Here is a 20,510-nt window from a genome sequence, read left to right on the forward strand (position 1 = left end):
TAAGTCATATTAAATGCTCAATCAATATTTCTTCAATAACAAGCCAGCACTAGTATCAAGTGCTAGAAATAAAAAAACATTAAAATTATTTCAGTTATTCATCTTGAAATAAAATTTCAAGAACTATCTTTTCTGTCGTGGTGATTCCTCATTGGGTAGGGATGAATGATGAGGCATAAATGCCCAACATAAACCATTCCAGAATAAAGACGGGGTCGTTGTTACACAGTCATGAAATATTAGGCTCACAGACACTTTGAAGGGTGAGAAAAATAAAATTTATTTAGCAAAAAGGATAAAGAGGAATGAGGGACCCTCAGCAGATCGAGAGTCCTGCTGGCATAGGCTTCCTGCTTCACAGGTTAAATTCCAGGTTCCATACAGGAAGGGAAGAGGCCAGGCTCTCCACACTGCAAACAGTGAGAACTTCCTGAGGCTCCACTCCAGTGCTCACTCCTCCCAGTGTGCAGGCCTGTTGGAGGTTCTCTGATGACCCCTTTATACTCAGCCACCTCATTCCTCTCTCTAAATGAGTACATCCAACTGCTGTTAGAATAAGGATGCTGCTTCCTACTATCAGGGACAGTTTTGGGAAAACAGCACTCAGAGTCCCCTCAGAGGCCTATCTAAGGCTCCCTGGCAGAAAGGGTCATTGTCCAAGGCTCCAGCTGCTTGACCATTCAAGCTTTGATGGCTGAAGGTGAGACAACGCACACCAGATTATTAGAAAACATGTATCAAAACAAAATGAGCCGGGTGCAGTGGCTCATGCCTGTAATCCCAGCACTTTTTAAAGGCTGAGGCAGGTGGGTTGCCTGAGGTCAGGAGTTTGAGACCAGCCTGGCCAACAGAGTGAAACCCTGTCTCTACTAAAAATACAAAAAATACAAAACACTACCTGGGTGTGGTGGAAGGTGCCTGAAATCCCAGCTACTAGGGAGCCTGAGGCAAGAGAATCTCCTGAACATGGGAAGTGGAGGTTGGTGAGCCAAGATCTCACCACTGAACTCCAGCTTGGGACACAAGAGAGAAATTCGCAAAAACAAAACAAAACAAATCAAAGTGAATCAAAATAAGGGGAGGAGTAAGAACAGCTCAAAAGTCCCAAGGCCTTTTACCAGTTTGCACAGGAGAGGGAGGCCAAAAACCCCACTGGTAAAAAGAAACTTGGCCCTTTGGCCAGCATGTTGTGCTTCTGGGTTCCCCTCTTCTGAGCCCAATCCTAAGCCAACCAGTTTAAGGTTTGAAAATCTAACTTTTCTCAGTTTGGAGGATACATCTGAGGAAAGTGTCCCATAGTATAGAGATAAAATTACCTCTCTGTAGGACAGGACAGAAGAGGAGAAAGAAAAAGATGTTTTTTCAAAGGAGTCCCAGGGGTTCAGGATGGATTTCAAAGGGGTACAGATGGAAGATGGGTGGCTACCTATCTAAAAACAGGGGAGCAGGCACACCTGGTTTCCTTCTCTTCCTAGCAGATATACCCAGGGTATGTGAGGAAGAGAAGGGTGTCCTATTTCCCTGTTCTGTCCTTGCATCCCTGAGTCTCAGCAACCTTGGCAGGCACCACCCAGAGGTGCCAAAGCAGCTTGCACTCATGAAGCAGGGAGGGCCCAGGGAATAGCAATTATCCACTCTAACTCATGTCTCTAGCCCACCTACTCCCAGTAGCCTTGGAGTTCCCTAGACCTCATTTATGCCACAGATACTACTCACCCATGAAAAGGAACAATATAATGGATGCCACTGGAGACCATTATTCTAAGTGAAGTAACTGAGGAATAGAAAACCAAACATCTCAGGTTCTCACTCCTAAGTGGGAACTAAGCTATGAGGGTGCAAAGGCATAAGAATGATACAATGGGTTCTAAAGCCTTGGAGGAAAGGGCAGGAGGTGGGTGAGGGATAAAAGACTACACATTGTGTAGTGTACACTGTTCAGGTGATGAGTGCACCAAAATCTCAAAAATCACCACTAAAGAAGAAGAAAGCAGAAACCGTTTTCTACATGTCCCAAATAATATTAAATGCTCAATCTTTCTTGAAAAACAAGCCAGCACTAGTACCAAATGTTAGAAATAAAACATTAAAATTATTTCAATTACTCATTTTGAAATAAAATGTAAATAACTATCCCTTTTTTTGTGGTGGTGATTTTGTTGTGGCATAACCAAACACCTGTTACCCCAAAAACTATTTAAATAAAAAAAAAATGAAAAAATTTAAAAGTCTATGATAAAGAAAAGAGGTCTCATGAATCTGTAAGTCATATTTCTGACAGCATGCCAAATAGATTTATGTATTTATGTGTTGTGCACACAATATTTCTCTCCCATAGACAGCTCTAATTCATTGGCTTAAAGTAAAATACAAGTACGTAAGTCAACCATTTTATCAACAAAAAAGACTAGTCAAATGCTTTTTCACATTCATGTGACTTAAGTAAAATCTTTTATAAATAAGCTGGCTTTTGAATTATTGAGAAAGTATTAGAAATGCTGTGAAAATTCCCAGCATCATTGTTTGCATTTGTAGATCATGTGATTTTGTGCTTACTCCTGCAGAATACGATGATTTGTTATAAGGGTTATAGAACTATACAACCCCACCCAAGACAGAATGGTCTTTGCTTGTGTAATTTTTAATAAAAAAGACATGAAATAATTTGGTTTAATGAAAACATCTACATTCTGAGTTATTGGTAAAATACCCTTATATTTAACCTTAAGAAAATTACTTAAATAGGGTGGCTCATGCCTCTAATTTGGGAGTACATCAAGAGGCCGAGGGGGGGTTGATCACCTGATGGCAGAAGTTTGAGACCAGCCTGGCCAACATGGTGAAACCCTGTCTTTACTAAAAATACAAAAAAAATTAGTCCGTGTGGTGGCGGGCACCTGTAGTCCCAGCTACTTGGGAAGCTGAGGCAAGAGAATCACTTGAACCCAGAAGGTGGAGGTGGCAGTGAACCCAGATTGCACCACTGCACTCCAGCCTGGGCAATAAAAGCAAAACTGTCTCAAACAAACAAACAGAAAAGAAAATTACTAAACACCTGAAATTCACAGCTATAAAAATGGTAAACAGGGAATTTACTTTAAATAATGACTATCACAGTTTTCATCATCTAGATAAAACATTAAATAATCTTGTAAATGTAATGAAATAAATGGTTATAAACAGACTTGTCATATAATTTGGTATCTAAGGTTATTAACAGATATGAAGGAGCTGGGTAATTTCCAACTCAAAAAATGTAGGAAAACATTTTTTAAATGTTCTTATTAGGCGGTCAATATCTTTGTCTAATTAAAAGCTTTTATAAAAGTTATGTATAAAATGAGGTAATAGGAGCCAGGAAATAAGACAAGAAAGTTAAAGATATAAAGAGGTATTTTTGATAAATGTGAAAAAAAGCAATTTTATATAAGAAGAAATGTTGTGTGGTAAATTTTTTGTCCTAAAATAAAACGACCAGGTTGTTCAAGAAAGAGAATACTTAGGCAAAACAGAAAGTCTAAGCATGTTGTGAATCATCTACGTAAGTTGATAATAAGATTAGTTAATGGAAACTTCATCTTTTTTTTTTAATTTAGAAAACGGGGTGGTATAACTTAGTTGGATAGGAGTAAGAAGAAAATCCTAATAGTCTATCCAGAGGTGGGTCTTTTATATTAACAAAATTATACAAATACAAACTATAATTGGTTAAAACAAGACTTTATTTAAAATATTTAGTTATTTACTCATGAGACAGAGTTTCACTCTGTCACCCTGGACTGCACTGGTGCAATCCTGGTTCACTGCAACCTTTGCCTCCTGGGTTCCAGGAATTCCATCACAACTTTGCTCAAGTTTCTCTCCTTTCCCCAGCTCCTGGACTCTGCTCTGCCTTCAGTCAGAGCCAACATACAAACCCCGTTTATGCCCCTCCTAAAAACAGGCTGACTTCTGGGTGAAACATTCCCTACGCTTGAATCTGATTTTGCCACTCTCCACTTTTCCTCCCACCTTCCTTCTAATCTTGTTTGCTTCTCCATAAAAAACACAGCCCTTTTCTACCTCTTGTGAGATGCTTGCAGATCTGATGCTTGGTGCTTTCCCCATTGTAATACTCCTTTAGAATAAAGTCACGTCTTACCTACATCTGAATTTATTTGGCAATATCTAGAAACAGCCTCAGGACAATAACAATTATTCCCTCACAGAGGACATCGCAACTTGCCTCCTATTCTCAACTCTGATCAGGTCTGCCTGTGTATTCCCAGCTTTCCAGCACTCTGTAGCTTCTCTCAGTATAAAGGCCCCGTCTATGGCTGCTGCGAGCAGGCTGGGACACCTGAAGGGGAGGAGCCTCAGGAAGAAAAGACTGTGCTATTCATGAACTCCTTTGACATGTCTGAATACTAATACTGCAATTTGGACGAAAAGAAAAAATATTCTTAAAAAACAAAAAGTTATCCTTTAAAATCTAAAAAATTTAAACCATTGTTTTAAAAGCCTTACATAGGTCGGGTGCCCCTGTAATCCCAGCTACTTAAAATAAAACATTTAATTAAGGAGGGAGGCTCAGGCAGGAGAATGGCTCGGACCCAGGAGGTGGAAATTGCATTGAGCTGAGATCACATCACTGCCCTCTAGCCTGGCAATGGATTCCCATCTGAAAACAAAACAAAAAAAGCCTGACACTGTTCACTGCTATCAGCCGACACACTAAGCAAGTATCCGTGAGTGAGTGGGCAGAAGGAGCCTTCACTTTGGAGTGGTTTCTATAACTCTGTTTACATTCAAAGGGACAGAAGAGTGAAACTGTATTGTTGCCCTGACAAGGTCCCATTCTTTAAAGTGCAATCTTAGTTGGACAACTAAGTTAACTTGAATTGGGGTATTTCTTCTTTTGAAAATACAAACTTTTATAATTATTTAGCAGGAGAGGTGGTATTTTCCTGTCTTTTTTTGGTGAGGGGTTCAGATGTTACATGACCCCTCATTTCTTCCTTCAGGAGAGGATGGCCCTGGTGCACTGAAGACTAGTTAGGTCATCAGCACTCAAAGACCCGGTCTTGCAAGCAGTATAGAACACTTCGTCTTGTCCCATCCTTGATAAAGCCTAAGAATGTCAGATAGAAAAGAGGAACAATTTTAAAGAGTTCCATCCTTTTAACAATCACCACTGATGGGAAGCCACACATGCAGACTCCTTTAGCTAGTTCAGCTACAGCTACTTTGGCTGAGGTTTACACGCCCCCTTCTGGCAGCTTACTTAGGTCATCTCCTTTCAGGGCAAGAATTTGATTGCTGGAGCAAAGGGGAGCTTGCTTTATTAAGTTACTTAAAATTTGGGCTCCCCAGAATGTCACCGAATTGTGACAGGCTTCTAACAGTATCATCTGTTACCTGTGCACTTGTGCCTTAAAAATAACAAAAGCACACTTTTGCAAAAAGTTAGTTTATTAATCTATTCACATTCTACCCAATCTATAAGTTATTATATAATCACAGAAAATTGTAACCGGGCAGGCATGTGCTGGATTGTATTGAAATGTCAACAAAGTCTAATGATTAAGCATCAAAAGACATGACTTTTATGCTTATGGTAGAAAATTGTATTATTTTTAAAATACTTCCATGATGCCACAGAACACGCCTATTTTAAATGTTCATCCTTGTCAGCTATGAGTAATTTTGCTGTGTACTTACCAAAAGTCACAAACCATAAATATTACTTTGTTTCATAAAAGTGATCATTTCCAGAAAAATCCCATGTACTTCCTGCAGCCAGTACTTGAGACACGCACGCCTCATACTGTCTAAGTGCATGTCTCTCAGCTTAGGCACTAATGGTTTGTCTAACACGCCCATGGAACTGGCTGCACTGTGATATACAAAGTAGAAAATGACAGAAATTTGCAAACTGAGTAATAAAAAGTAGTCATAAGTGGTAAGTGTATTGTGTATGTAGACGTCATTAGAAATGCAATGGCAAGAAATCATTTCTGTATATTATTTGCAAGGGAAAAGGTTCAAAACATTCAAATTCATTAAGAATGAATTTAATTTGATTAAAATATTCTGAATTATGGCCACAAGAGATAACATCTATAATTTTCAAGAAACGTGAATCCTTATGAAAACCATAAGAGATAAAGGAAACAGAGTGCCAAAAGGTTAATAACCTCTTCAGTATGTTAATTTTGAAGCTTTCCATTTTTCTAATCACTACTTCATATGACATAGTCATAAATGTTGGCACTGGTGTTTGACTGAAAACCCACTTAGTAACTTCATAGCCTTACCTGCAGATCCCATGCTCTTTCTCTGTCAAGAAGGTAAGATGGCAAACCCAGGCCATGCCTCAATGCCAAGGCATGAAGACGAAAGTAGTATCTGGCATAAATGCTTTTAGGAACCTTGTATTATACTTAATTAGCTCCAAGAAGTACCTGTGCAATTCATCCCTGGGGAAGGAGAAACACAACAGAACCAACACAGGACCATGTTAGTTCCCTGGGCTATCTTCAAAAACATGATTCTTATGTAAGAAATGTGGTAAGGCTATCATGTGCTCTAGTTTATTAGAATTCATGAGATAACTCACACTGGACAGAACCCGATCTAGCGAAGAAATACAAGAAAGCATGCAACTTTCCCAATCCTCTTTGAAAACTCAGAAAAAAACTTGTACCCGAAATGAAACATGAATGTAAAAAATGCGTTAATAAACTTGATTTTCCCTATGCTTTCAAAGACATATTCACATCGAATATGGAGAAAAATGATGTAATCTTAAGAAACATGGTAAAGCCTCAGCTTTTTTATTTCTCTGAAAACATGAAAGGATTCAATGGGAAATTCCTTATAAATAGAAACGTGGTAAGGTCTTCAGTTGTTCCAGTTCCACATGAAGATAAGAACTCATTTCGGAAATAAAACCTATGAATGTATAGAATGTAGAAATGCCTTTTACATGATATTGGCTCCAAGACCCATGATAATACACACTGGAGACGGACCTTATAAATATAAGAAAGCACATTGGATTGGAACCCTGGTAGATTACCAAATACAGAAAAGTTTACGGTTTTAAGAATTTCGTCAACATTGATGTGAAAACTTTCCCTAAAGGGAAATCCTACTTATGTTCATAAATTGAAAAGGCTGATGCAAATTCATTCTTGAATTACCTTCAAAAAGATACATAAGTAAATGTTATCCTACTTTTATTTTGTTTCTCAGTGATTCTTCATTTGAAAGAATTACTTCTGTGTATTACTTCCACTTCTTTTGCAAGAAAACATTGAGGTTACAATTTTGTAGATGCTTTTTAAACAATACTATATGCATTTAATAGGCAGTTGTTTTTGTTAAGTCAGTTAACAAAACTTTTCTCTAGTTATTTAAAAATATCACACTGAGCTACTAAAATGGCTCCAAATTCTGTTTTGAAACACATACAGGTGGCTTTCTATGCTAATGTACAAACAGGGCACAGCTGCTTACAGTCCATTCTGAATCCAGCACCCCATGTTTGGGATGAGGACAAAGGCAACAGCCTCCTCTGCACTTGTGCAGCTGACTCGGGCTCATTCTTGAGCGTTCCATTGCACAACTCAGACTTCATGGTCACTCCCAAGACACCACAATAGTAATCAGACACAAATGATGAATGCCATTTATTAGCTGTCACTATTATGGAGCAGGAATACTCTTTACACTTCCAATGGTAGAAAGATCAGAGAGAGACATCTTAGCTAAACTAAACTCATTTTATGAGATGCCTTCTGGTAGGGCACTGGCCTTACAACACACTGTTTCTCCTGAGTTGAGTTAGAAATGGAACCCCAAGGTGCTCAGCATCTGTCACCCCTGGCCACAACAGAATGTGGGGATGAGTTGAATGCACTGAGCGGGGAACAGGCTCGAAGCAGCCCTCTGCAGCATGATTATTCACCTGTCCTGACCAAACGTTTTGTTTTTGTTTTTTTGAGACAGGGTCACCAGGCTAAAGTGCAGTGACATGATCCTAGCTCACAACAGACTCAACCTCCCAGGCTCAAGTAACCCACGCACCTAAGCCTTTCAAGGCTTGGAACTACAGGCTCACGCCACTCGGCTGGGTGATTTTAAAAAATTCCTTTTGTAGAGACAGGGTCTCACTTTTTTCCCAGGCTGGTGTTAAACTCCTGTGATCAAGTGGATACTCCCACCTTGGCCTCCCAAAGTGCTGGTATTACAGACATGAGCCACTGTATCCAGCACTTGGTCAAATGTTTAAATAAATACAAAACTAAAGTAATCTTCCCATTCTCATAGTAATCACTGTGAAGACTTAATTGTATAAAACAATACCTCAACAGCACATTTGGTTTCTTGCTTTAAAAGTTTCAATGTTTTAACCACTGGCTAAGTCAACAAATGCTTGAAGTTCTCTGGTATGCAAAGCAGTTAGGATATAAGCAGATATGTGGTTTTCTCATTGGTTTCACAGAAAACCCAGCTGAAACTACTTCCAACATAAATTTCTTATTCATATAACCACAAGGCTATGATGGGAATGTCAATCAGATATGTGAATAATCAGCTGACCAGGACTTAAAGTCTGCAGACTTTATGCAAAATAACAAATATGAAAATAAGACAAATGATAAACACACACACACACACACACACACACACACACACACACACACCCCATAGTGGCTAATGGAATCTCCCTCCAGGGGATTTGCAGAGAGGGGAGCAGAAAACCCAGGGGTCTTTCACAGCTACTTCCTTGAGCCCCTTTTCAGACTGTGCTCTCTAGACCTGTCTCAGCCCAAGCACCACCACCATGATATGCAGGAGCTAGATTCCTTACCTGAAATTCAACATCAAGAAACAATCTCTTCTACTTAAAACTGATAGGAATATCCTCAATCAACGTCCTCATTGGCAGGGGTGAAGCGGGGGAGTTTCTTAAAAACTGAGGCCGCTGCCTACCACCAAGAGAACCTGGAAGTTTCCGTCTATGCCACAAAGGTCTAATCACTGGCCACTGCCCTGGTGTATGGCAGATTAGACCATCTCTCCATCTCATGCCATTAAAAGGACACAACCAGTCTTTATATGCCTCTCAATAAGAAAACACCACCACCTGGGAAGAAGTTTCACTGAAAAATAAAAATCAAATTTAAATCCTATCCAACTGCTACATGTTTCATCCATCAGGTAAATACAACCATGTGGCTATTTAAATTCATCTTAATTAAAATTAAATAAAATTTTAAAATTAGTTATCCCATCTCACTAGCCACATTTAAAGTGCCCAGTAGCCACAACCCACACCTCAAATATACATTTCAGTCATCACAGAATTTCTTTCAGTAATGCTCTGTACCCATTCACAGGAAATACAGGAGGGCCTGAGACACTGCAGAGTGTTGCAAAGCAATCCACAAAACCCAGAATATAAGAACCTCTACAGACCAACGACTTGGTTTCTTAAATAAAATGTAATCCAAAAAAAAAAAGAAATGGAAAAGAAGATTGTTGACTAAAAATTTTAAAAGATAGATGGAAAACCCGTAATGAAAATCAGGTAAAAAGATAGATGAAAAACCCGTAATGAAAATCAGGTAAAAGTAAACTACGATGCTTATGGAAGCATGGAAGAGGAAACCAGGAAGAAAAGAGTCGCCATAAGAGGCTGGACCACACCTCCTTCCACAGGGAGGAAGAGGACCCTGGCTGGTGTCACAATCAAGCAGCAAAGCTTGATTTCCCAGCCTGAGTGCTGAGTACAGGGGTATTCACCTTCTGGCAACCCATTAAGTTCAACAATTGTTTTTACGTGGTTTTCTATATCTGATTTAAATTTCACCATTAAAAAAACGGTTAAATAAAAATCTCATAAAGACCATTAAGTGTTACCTGGAAAATTATAATAGGCAGGATGAGAGCAATTGGGCCTCTGTGAGAAGTGACACCTAAGCCAAACTGAATTGATAAAAAAGAAGGCAGCCTTTGGAAGATCAGAACATTCGAAGAGAATATAGAGAAAAGGGGTGACACAATGGCTCACTCCTGTAATCTCAGCACTCTTGGGAGGGCAAGGCAGGAAGATCACTCTAGCCTAGAGTTTGAGACTAGCTCAACATGGGGAAACATTGTTTCACCAGGCAGCCAGGCCTGGTGGCTCGTGCCTATAGTCCCAGCTACTCTGACCGCTGAGGTGGGAAGATCCCTTGAGCCCAGGAGATCGAGGCTTCAGTGGGCCGTACACTCATGCCACTGCACTCCAGCCTGGAACGTAGAGCAAGACCATGTCTCAAAAAAGAGAGAGAGAGAAAGAGAAAAGGCCTAAGAGGAGGGTAAGCTGTGGCGTTTGAGTACTGAATGAATTCCAGTGTGACTATAAAGTGGTGAGCTGCAGGAAGAACATTTACAGGTATCACAGATTTCTGGATGCTTACGAATAGCAGAAACTATAAATGTTAACTCAGGGATGCTACGTATATCCTAGTGATAAGACACAAAATACATCAGATGTATAAAAATGTATGTCTGATGCTTCAAAATAAAGATTGGCACTGCTATTCACACCGGAAGCTGAACCTGTCCTCTGTGGGCTGTGCAATGGACTAACTAAACTCAGAATGTGTTATTGCTTAGAATGCATGGAGTGCCCACCACAGTATCTGGGAGGATGACCTGTCATCCAATAAAAATAAGAAACCAACAACAGGTAAGGAATATTGACATCAGATAATCTTATTCTAGAACAACTCTCTAATAAATAAAACATATTACCCAGCCTTACCTCCTCTACATTCCAGTCATGGGGCACCTCCACAAGAAATCGAAAGCAGTCCAAAGAGTCAGCCTTGTGCTTACACTCTCTGTCAGGCCGGCTGACACAAAACAACCCTCCAAGCTCTTCACAGGTATCATAATCTTCTTCATTATCTTCTGTCACTAAAGAGAACACCATGGCAGAAAAGTGAGAACAAAACCTACAGCCCTAGAGGACTCATTGTTTTCAACCAGTTAGGCCATGATTCTTCCAACTCAGGAACCAAAGGCCTCTGTCTGTGATAGGTATGGCAATGGCCACATATGAGTCAGGCACTGAGAGGGCAGGTCAGCCACAGGTAAAGAGAGGCCAGGAAGCTATTGCTCTACATGTGTGGGGGCTCCTGCACGCCTGCATGGCAGCAGCTAAGCAGTTGAGGAGGACTTAGAATATTAGGGGTCAAGGAGGGAAGGGGCATTTAAAACCAGAGCTTTCAATTATTAAAGAAGAACTCTAAAGAGTGCTGAGCCTCTTATCACTGAGAGTACCTAGACAAAAGCTGAATGAAAATCAGTACACAACAACCCTCCCAATTCAGTGTGCCAAGCCCAAGTGTCTCACCATGTGGCCTTGATCTCCTCGTGCAGTAACCAGGGAACACAATGTAAAGTTCACCACTCTATGTTTATTTTGGCATTAATTCTACCACAAAGAACATATAGGTATGTTTAACAAAGCATAAAATCAGAGGACCAGGGCAAAAGGGAGAACAAAATGTGTTATACAGGGTTCTCATTCTCAGAAAGGAACAAATACATACTTTTATGGGCAGAAATATTTTTCTGGCACTAAATTCTACAAAAAATTTCTCATAAATGTCTTTTTAAAAGTGGACATGACATGATGCAACAAACACGACTTGCATTGAGTTTTACAGCAAACCCACAAGGGTACTTCACAAGACCAATGTGTGGTCCTCGTAAGCTGATGATTAAAGACATCTGCCAAACAGGAAATGTGATGGCCAGCAATGATGGATGTCAACAATACCAGCCCAATACTGCAACCAATTCCCTATCTCCTTTTCAGAAAATAATCAGAGAAACTGAAACATTTCCAGCTCTGAACCAGAATTCTTTACCTGTCCCATAAATAAGCTTTGGGAGGTTCGGAGATGCTTGTTGCTGCCTCAGAAAGGCCTCAGTTGCCTTTCTGGAAAGGTCTTCCTTCCACTTGAAGGCACCTGAAATGATGAATGCCAACCTCCAGTTAGACTTGTTTATGTGTCTCCCCTCCCCCGACATCCATCCACAATGCAGCATTTCAACACTTACCAAAATCTCAAAATCAACAGACCCCCAAATGTAGACAGTCCTTTGGGTACCATTTCTAGAGTCAAGTTCATAGCAGCAACCAACTAAATTGAAGCTTACCTGAGGCTTCTGTGGAATCACTCTTCTCTTCCTTGCAATCTTCTTCTTTGAGAAATCTTCTATATCACTGGTCTCATCAATTAAGTTTCTTCACCCCAGTTCCTGACCACTGCTCACTTGAGAAGGCTCTGAAACCTTTTTCCTAAAAGTGTCCTCATTTTCCAAGTCCTCTTCCTCTGCACTGAGTGAAGAGCTTTCTTCAGATTCATCTTCAGATGAAAATGGCTCATCAGCTGTGCAGTGCCCAGAAACGAAGAGGTGAGGGCTGCTTTCTTCATCGGCAAAGACTTCTCCAGATTTACAGGGTCACTCCGGGGATTAGCTGGTGACAGCTCTGCTTTACTACCTTCTCCGACAGTCTTTGATCCTGAAATGCCCCTCTCTCCTGCAGTGCAGTCCTCTTCCTCACTGCTTTCCCCAGCTTATTCCACTTCCCCTTCTCTTTAGCTCCCCTCAAGCTCATCATCTTGGTCAGCAAATGCTGGCAAGTCTACTTCACTGTCTTCTTCCAACTCCTCGTTTCCCTCGTTTGATGCCCTTAGCAGTCATATACTGATCAGTCACCTCAGCATTTTCCTCCTCTTCTGCGTCCTCATCACTAGAGACGGTTTCCAATTTGTCATCTTCAGAAATTTCTTCTTCATCATCACTATCTCCAGATCCATCTTCATCTGCAAAAATGGCTTTCTAACGCATTCGATCAGTTTCAAGTCCATTCGTTTTTCTTCCTTTGGCATCGATGGCCTATATTATTGCCAAGGAAATGCAAAAGAATTCAATTTGCAGGTTCATCAGCAAATCTAGAAATGACAATATAGTCAATGAAAATACAAAGAAATAGAAAATGTCAAAGAATTGTTTAGGATGACACAGCAGAGGTAAAAAATGATCTGATAAACACTGGAAGAGTTAATAGGCAAACTCAGGCATGGCTCCCTAATACCACACTTCAAAAAATATATAGAGAGAATAAATAAATAACCCTTTAAAAAGATTAATCTAATTTTAGAAAACAATTGCTCAAAAAGGAAATTAGTGTGTTTTGTAGACCTTTTGGAAACCTCATCAATTTCTAAGCTAAAAACGCATGATCCTTAAGGGAAATGGCTAATTCCAGGCCCAAAGTAGAAAGAAGATCAAATGAGCCTGGAACCTCTTGTTCTGTCAGAAAGTAAGAAATGCTCAAAGACTAACATAGACAAGTGAAAGGACATAGGCTCCCACAGCCGAATCTGGGACAGCATAGGCATCAGAAAGAATAATGATAGTGATAGAAAATAACCCATGGAATAAAACACAAGTGCATTAGTCACCAGTGATACTGAAATAAAGAGGAGAAGTGAAAGTTCTTTGTTAAAAATGCCAGCTAACAAATGTAGAAGGACTGACAGAGGAAGAACATCCATTTTAAGTCACCAGTGCCATAACTAATAACGAAGAATCATCAGGAGGCTAAAATCACAGGATGAAACACAACTGTTCCATCAAGCTGTTTAACATAGCACAATACATAAAATTATAAAAACGTAAATTAGGAACAACTAAAAATCATACCATAAGAGATGGGTAAGTTAGAATACAGCAATAACAGGCAAGGCTAATCCAAGGATTTTGGGAGGCCAACACAGGAGGATTCCTTGGGCCCAGGAGTTCTAGACCAGCCTGGGCCACATAGTGATACCTCATCTCTAGAAAATAGTTAAAAAAATTTAGCCAGGAGTGGTTGAAAGGACAGAGGAGACAGGCTGAAAGCTCCCGCACTCCTGCAGTCCCAGCTACTTGGGGGGCTGAAGTGAGAGGATCACTTCAGCCTGGGAGTTCAATGCTGCGGTGAGCCAAGATCATGCCACTGTACTCCAGCCTGGGAGACAAAGTGAGACCTTGTCTCAAAAACAAACAAAAAGAATACACCAATAACAAAATAATGACATAAAGACTGTAATAGAAAAGAAAATGCTCAGAATATAGAAATAAAATTATGTATTTAAACTGTAACTGTATTAGAAGGCAGTATTCTTGTAGACAAGGATGACTAGAAGGATATGCAAAAATGAAAACAGCTCATAACACTCATTATAAAAGAGTGATCTTTCAGCAAACACTTCGTATCTGTCAGGCACTGTGCTAGGTAGTTTATGCACAGTGTAACAAATTACATACTGAATAATCTCAAAATTTTCAGATACATTTTACTGGGAGTCATAAATCCATACAACAAAACTAAGGTTTTGCAAACATCCACTATGTATAAAGGCATACAAATTTCCAACCCAGACTGAAAAAGAATTCACATAAGCCACATATCAATGGAAACCTACCCACGGGAGACAGTACAACATAATCTAAATAAAACTTTCAGAGCCAAGGCACATGGCTTCTGGACAGCCAGAAATTCTCTGGCTCTGCTCTAGTGTTTTGGCCACTAAAAGAAAGCCAAGTGGCCTCAAGTCCCTTAAAAAACAAAAAGCAACCTACGGAAAATGGCATGGTATTTAAGGAATATTTGAGGACTGTTGAAAAATGCATCCTGTATTTTATTTCAAGTAAATACTTTCTTGTAACGTCAGGTAAGTGAAGAGCCAACAGACACATGCACACACAAAGAAAAACAAATCAACCTAGAATGAATCCCACCAAAATGTGTTCTGATCACAGAATTACACATCTTCTGTAATATACCTTTTTATTAAAAGTAGAAAAAAAGCACTTACCCTTGATTATCTATATCCTCTGACCCAAGTGGCTTGGAATCAGAAAACAGCGTCACTCGACTTGAAGCCATCTTGGTATCAATGGAGTGAGTGGAGACGAGACTCTGGACCAGCTCATGAGTGGACCCCACCTCATCCTGTCAAGACCGCCAAGAAAGGGTATGTGAAGAAAGCACAAAGATCCTGGAGAGACACTGGTTTCACTCAGTTTCTCAAAATTATCTTAGACACATTTCCTGAGAACCTTTCTTAATGTCTCAAAAAGCAGAGAAGAAAATCTTCACAACAAAGCTTGAAATAGATCCCCATCTCCATTAAACTTTTCCAATGTTCTGGGAGTATATAACCTGATACTCTAAACACCTAGCTAGAAAAACCTCAGTTCCAATGGTACAACAATGCTAGCTTTTCTAACATTTTAAAGTAACCCTCATTTTAACCCAATACAATTCAACTTCAGAACTCACAAATAAACATTTGAAACCCACTTTAAAATACAGAAAAGGAGCCCACTGTGAATGAGAAAAAGAAAAAGACCAAAGAGATCTGGAAAGCACATTGATTTTGTAGAAATGGGAAAGGGGCCGTGCAGGCGCCACACTGGCAGCAGTGTTTGTAGTGGGGCCATGGATCAAGGAGGCATGGAGGACAGGACTCTTCTGCTTGGTACAATGAAAAAAAAAGTATTCTTTTAATTCTATAGATTTACAATATGCATTTGGGCCTTTATTACAAGTACAAGAGAAAAGTCTTCAACAAATAAAAGCTGAGTACATTACTTTTTGTGATTAAAAAATAGATTCAGAAAGAAGAATGAGAGTTCAGAGCAATGAATCCTGTCTCACTGATGCCCCAAAACTGTGGCTGCCACCAAGGTCAACATAGACGAGGTCTTTGTCATACAGCACACCCCCAACTCCAGAAAGAGATGCATAAACCAGTTTCTCCTTCTCATTTAAACAGAACTTCTTCTGTTGTTCAGGAAGACACAAGGGTCTGGGAGGAAACTGACATCACTCACGGCGAAGTCTCCTATCCCTAGAAGACAGGCCCCTTTTAAAAAGGCAGCTTCCACTGACAAGAAGTCAGTAAGTATCTACTGTTGACTGTGGGGGTAAAAATGATCCACAGTCCAAGGGCTTAAAACATTTCACTAAAGAAGGGCACTGCACTAAACCGGAACAGTGTCCCTCTAGCTACAGGAGAAGATGGATTTGATAACACGTTGCAGGCCTCTACATCGCTGGGTTACTTTTAAAACCTCCAGCAAGACCATCTTCCCTTGTTTGGTCATATTTCAGTTTTCCTGAGAAATCAAGCCATCCCAAGAATCCTATGTGTAATTCTAACATGTTCTAATAACAAGATAATACCTGGCATGTGAATCTGGCTTTTATTTTTTAAGTGTGCTCATCTTTACCATAAAGTGACACCTTCTGGTCACATTTGATGTTTTTTTGTATATCCTCTTGGTTTGTCAAATCTTCCACCCTAGAAAAATAAATTCAGTCATACAGCAGAAATGAATGTCAAAAGTTCCTATACCTCCTTTCATGTGTCAATGACTCACCACCCTCTTGTCCACTAAGCATGTCGTTCAGAAAACTAGAAAATACAGAAATAAGGAAGCACCATTCACCATCCACCAGAGGAAATGGGGCAGAAATACCACTGTAGGCTGAAAGTGACATTCATTCCATAAGACACCAGACAGGGACATGATATCCACCTGCGGTCAGGGAATAGTGAAAAACATATTCAGAAAATCCCTTTATGGAAGAGGGCAAGCCTGTACTCTGGGATTTTTACTGTGATGTGGATTCTGGCAGGTGGAAAAGGGTAATCCAGGCTGAGAAAACCACATGAGGAAGAGCACAAAGGAAGGAAACTGAAGGGACACATGAAGAACTCAAGCACATGGACACAAGGCAGCATCACTGAAAACTGACGCTGAATACAAGATGGGGCCACATCCTGTAGCCTTAAGTGCTTCCAAGTCCTCCCATTTTCCTAAATACCTCATAATTAATTTACTCCCAAAGGCACAGCATCTTGGAGCAATAGACATTTTCCTTCAACTATACTTCTACCCCCACTATTCAAATAGGCAAACAATAAATTCTATCACTCTTCTTTTTCTAGCCTTTTTAGCTTTGAAATAGATGACCGATAAAGAAAAAGTTTACAATCACTATTTACCTGTCTGCAAGGACATAAGGGTGAGAAGTTTGCCATGTGAGAGGCCTAAACTTCATAACTGTAATAAAATGGCCCAGATCATCAATTTCCTCATTTTGATATTCTCCATGCACCACTCCAGAAAGGTAGAACAGCTTGGCACCCTAGACATTAAGGGAAAACTAAAAATTATATTTCAGTTAAATTCTTGTCAATACTGCAGCAAAATAAAAGCTCTAAACAAGAAGCAATCCTAAGAAGGGAGACTTCCGGCAAAGTCCTGAGGCTTCCAGAGCCTCGCTGGCTTCTTTCAGGACTTAGAACCCCACAGAGGCAGACTGCTCTGCAGTTGAGCAGAGGTATCCATCTAAGAATGGTGAGGAGACGGAGGTGAGGCTTCTGAGCACAGAAATGGTTCTGGACCAGCTCAAAGGACAGGTGGAATATCTTCACACCACATCTGATGACACAGAGTGCCAAGGGGCAAGCAGCTGTTTGTAGGGTCAGGAAGAACAGGGAGCAAACTCCCTCAGCTGCCAATCTTTGTCATCTAAGCCAGTGTTACACCCCTAATCCACACACGCACCTACACACCTAAATCCACATATTTTGTGTGCCTCTGCATTCTCAGAAGGCTTTGACAACCCAGAGCAGAGCAATCAACATGAGCTAGGCTAAATAAATTATGGTGAATCCATAGGATGGATTAAAAAGGAGGCAGAACTACAGTACTTACTGATTATATACCTCCAAGATGTATTACATGAAAAAAGCAAAGCACAAAACTGTATAAAATAAGCTACCATTTGTGTTTCTAAAGGGTGGCAAGTGTGTTTATATGCATCCAGAAGGATACTGTTCTGCAGGGATCTGAGAGACCAGCAGTTAGAGCAGGGAAAAAGAAGACGCACATTGTGTGTATCCTGCATTACAGTTAGAGTACTTTACCAAATATGTGTCTTACTTTTGAAAATCTTAAAATGATTTACATAATAGGCATCTCTCTCTGTGATGGCTAAGAGACTGGGAAGGGCAGCAGGGAGGGAGGGACAAAGAGGGACAGGTTAACAGGTACAAAAATACAGTAAATGGAATAAATTATCATGTCCAAGAGCACAATAGGGTGACTATAAATTATTATATAATTCAGAATAACTAAAAGAATGAAATCAAAATCTTCCTTATGTACAACTATTATGCATCCATAATTAAAAATTTTTAAATGTAACAGCATCTCTTAAAATGTACACCTTCAAAATTAGAAAGTTGCTGTTTCAAATAAGAGACAAATGACTTCTATAAACTATTTAAATCATTTCAAGTACACAAGATTTAGTAAGCTTACACCACATTAACAATGACACTTATTTGTATTCATAGTAGCATTACATGTTCAAAATTTAAATGTTATTTAGTTTCCTAACATTACAACGGCACAACTTTAAAATCTGTATTACTTTTTACTTTATATTTTAGGAGTCTTCGTGGGCCAAATTTGTAGCTCTTTGCCGCAAAATGGCTCTCTAGTAAAAACTAAATAAAAATGAAACTCCCAAGGCATTTGTCACCCCACACTTCCTCATCAATATGGCTTATTTTTTTTCTAATTTATATTTTATTTTTGCTAATTTAAAAGTTAATAGAGTATCAGAAACAGTGAACATTACTATTTCCATAATCAAAAGTGCATGTGTATTTTACATACACTCAGTACTGTCTAGATTTTCTATTGATAAACTCTGATCACTTCTTCAGGGCAATTCATGTACTTTCACATTAAGGATGAGGGTTCTGGGACCATTAGGAACATATGTAAATTACAGATAATACCGAACTCACCTCAAGGGTTCATGTAAGCTAAATTTGTAGAAAGCAGTTAGCACAGTGCCAGGAAGGGTCCAAGAAGAAACGATACTTACTATGATATATTTTGTACACATATACATATGCATGTTAATGACTTCTTATTAGCTGTGTTCGTTAAAGGTTTTCTCCACCCTGTGATTTACTTTTAGATTTTGGAATGTATTTCATTGTATACATTCCATTTTTATTATTAATGTAACAACATTTACTACTATTACCATTATCATCAATTCAATCACATGTACTGTATCCCTCATGATGACCATGATTCCTTTAATAATCATAAAATACTCTTCCCTTTATCACGGGGTAAATAACCTATCACATGCTGTAAGTCTCCATCAGCACCCCAGGCTGCCCCTGCTAAGTTACCAGATCTGCTACTTTAGCCAGATCAATCATCATGTTAATGTCACACCCACATTCAATAATGGTGAGTCTGCGCTTTTCACCTACAAGTGAAAAGATGAAAATTTTACTTTAAAAAGACCCTGGAGAAACCCTAACCATCAAATCTCATTTTCATTTTTTTAATTGTATCCACTAAACACCATATACGTTTACTGGAGTGTACCAGAAGTTCATTTTTATAGGCAAAAGCTAGTAACATAAAATAAATTCCATCCTGTTTTTCTTGCAGTGCTCTAAATTGAAATAATATCAAAAGTCTACCCAGGTGAATAAAAGTGCTCATACAGAGAAAACCCTGACTGGACAGACTCCGTGATAACCACGATCCTGCCGTTCAGCTGCAGGCCAATGTCTTCGCCTCTGACAAAACTTCCTGTATTCCTACTATAGCCAAAAATATCCTCAAACATGATACAACAGAATATTCATAACAATAATTATTTCTAAATTAAGGTAAAAGGAAAACAGTCAAAAAAATATGGGTTGGGCACAATGGTTCATCCTTGTAGTCCCAGCACCTTGGGAGGCCAATGCAGGCGGATCCCTTGAGCCCAGGAGTTTTGAGACCAGCCTGGGACACATGGGGAAACCCCATCTCTACCAGGTGACGGGGAAAGGAAGAAAAACTAGCCAGGCGTGGTGACGTACACTACTCAGGAGGCAGGACTGCCTGAGCCTAGGCGGTTGAGGCTGCAGTGGGCTGTAATCACACCACTGCACTCCAGCCTGTGCCATAGAGTAGGACTCTGTCTCAAAAAAAGGAAAAGAAAATATGGATGCTCCAAAGATAAAGAAAAGCCCAATTCAACTATATTATTGCAATAACAAGAGATTTCAGATTGTACACTGCCATTCTACCACTGGAAGCTTGTTTCATTTTCCCTCAAACTTGGAAAGGTCACCATCTTCCAACGCAAATTCTCATAGGAAAAAGAGAAAACTCTCACTTCCACCAGAATGTGGTTTCATCACGGCAAGCGTGGCACATAGGAGGTGCGTGCTATCTATTAAACAATGTCTTCATGGTGACCAGGCCTGCTAGGCCCTTCCAAGGAACATACTTGGCAAAGCCATAGAGCAGTTAGGATAAGATATTTATCACATCCTTATCTCTGGAAACTTACCCGGTTTTGAAGCCAT

At 39.7% G+C, this 20,510-nt stretch overlaps 1 pseudogene across 1 annotated transcript; it reads right to left on the reverse strand.

Annotated features, from left to right (window-relative positions):
* Window positions 1–3,704: 3,704 nt before the first annotated feature.
* Window positions 3,705–20,510, reverse strand: LOC103790774 (ribosome biogenesis protein BMS1 homolog; annotated as a pseudogene). Its single transcript, XR_013525245.1, has 9 exons — window positions 20,495–20,510; window positions 19,332–19,411; window positions 17,115–17,257; window positions 15,761–15,911; window positions 14,916–15,052; window positions 12,205–12,948; window positions 11,913–12,014; window positions 10,799–10,953; window positions 3,705–6,458 (listed from the first exon to the last, which is right to left on the reverse strand). The product of XR_013525245.1 is annotated as a ribosome biogenesis protein BMS1 homolog (transcript).

The sequence above is a fragment of the Callithrix jacchus genome, chromosome 12, assembly GCF_049354715.1.
Source record: "Callithrix jacchus isolate 240 chromosome 12, calJac240_pri, whole genome shotgun sequence".
In the NCBI taxonomy this organism is placed as follows: domain Eukaryota; kingdom Metazoa; phylum Chordata; class Mammalia; order Primates; family Cebidae; genus Callithrix; species Callithrix jacchus.